Genomic DNA, 1937 nt, shown 5'->3' with positions numbered 1-1937 from the left:
ATTTCACTATGGGGGGGGTTCTTACAGTGTAAAATAAAAAAAATTAAAAAAAACCCACAGGGTGAAAAATGTCTAGTCTGCCTTAATGAAAGTTTCACTATTGCACAGTAAACCTGTGCTTCCCCAGCCTAACCCCCAGACATCATGTGAGAATCTGCTGAATCAGTGGGTGTAGAATGCAGGTCTTCTCTTTGTTTACCATCACCTGGACTGCGATCATAAAAGCAACGGAAGAAGCCTCTCGGATGAGAGGTGAAATGTCTTGAAACAACCAAACGCGTCCAGTTGCCGACAGCAAGTTCCCCTCAGCAAGTTCTCATCAGACCCAACAATGACAGTACTTGTGAGGCAGCCTGATTCCAAAGTCAGCAGAGTTTAAATGTGAAGTTGCCTGGGGTACTGTGACCTGACATGCTCAAGTGTTTCAGTTTCATTGACAAATTTGTGTGTTTGTGTGTTCGAAAAGGTCATTGTCCCATGTTAAGACCCATAAAAGCCAAAGTAACTAAAGAAAAGGACAATGTGGCCATCTCCTTTAATGCCCATCCTGACATTTGCTTGACTAGATTTTTGTGTCATCCACATGTGAACTGGAATGCGTGCTGCTCTCGAGATACTCAAGTTCTGACACGTGTCTCTTGTAGGCTTCAGTCCCAAGTGGCTTATTTACTCCTATTGTGACAGCACCCCAGGACTCATATTTGCCAGGATGTAGGAAGAGGAAGCTAATGTATTCATTTCACCTCTTTGACACAGGCTGACTGAGATTATGATCTTGTGGTTTACAAATGATGGTCTGTTTAGACTGCAACAATGGATTATTCCAGAAGGCAGTTGTAACGAGCTGACAGTGTAACCAGACGCAGATATTACATCTTATCATCTGCTTTACAGAATCTTAAATGCTGTAAGCCTTTTTCAAGCAGAACAGATAGAACACGACAATAAACCATGGCCTGTAACACTTGATGCTATGAATCCCTCTGCTTTGTAAACTTGGATTAGTCACTAGGGAAATCCCCTTTAGCTCTGGGCATTGAAGTAACCTGAAGCAGTGTTTTGTTGTTGTCTCAGTCCCAGATTGCTAGGGTGTAGCCTGGACCTTGTAGCGCTAAGCATATATTGGCTCAGAGCACAACTTGCACCTCAGAAAAACCTGCAAGATATTACTGCAGAGCTGTCGTAGATGATTGGATTGGAGATTGTTTCTGAAGAAATGGAGTTATGATGGTTTGTGTTTATTAGGGATGGGCATCTCAATAAACAGTGCAATTCAATTTGAATATACTAAACGACCACATGGTCAGGATGAAGACAGGAGCGTGGTCCGTTCACGACGGGCACACACAGCGAGCTGTGCCCTTGCTAATTTTTGGGATCGGCTTCCTCCAGCAGTTATGTAATTGCATGTAGCACTGCTTTGGTCAGTCTTAAGTACTGTTACTGGTACTAGTTTGATTGCTGATTTACTGTTTTGTGATGCATTTCCAGCAAACTACCACAGAGACCACGTGAAAGCCATGAAACTTGCCATTGTGGCACATGTGGTGTAAAATCAGTCTCACCTTTCCAACCTTGATTTTTAAACGACAGTTTCATTTAAAAGCAGTCTTTGGCCTTATAAGAACTGCACCAACATATTCTGTCAGTGGCCTGTCTGTTACAGCACATATTTGTCTTGTGGAATACACTTACATACGCTACACAAAGAACTGAGCATTAGAAGTCCTTTCAAGGGGTCACATCCAACCTCTTTTATGACGTGCTGAATATGATGCTGTAAAATAAACTGGTGGAATCAGCTAGGGAAGTGGAGTATATTAGAGGTGCATGCCCATACTACTGTAAATGGTAATGCTCAGTTGAAGTTTATTTATTGAGTACATGTTTAAAAAAAAAGGAAAGAAAACAGTGCTAAGAGGGAAATGAGGTCTGGA

The sequence above is a fragment of the Lampetra planeri genome, unplaced genomic scaffold, assembly GCF_965212315.1.
Source record: "Lampetra planeri unplaced genomic scaffold, kcLamPlan1.2.h2 scaffold_1343, whole genome shotgun sequence".
NCBI classification, from domain to species: Eukaryota; Metazoa; Chordata; class Hyperoartia; order Petromyzontiformes; family Petromyzontidae; genus Lampetra; species Lampetra planeri.
The sequence above is the reverse complement of the archived record's forward strand: the minus strand, read 5'-3'. Positions refer to the sequence as shown.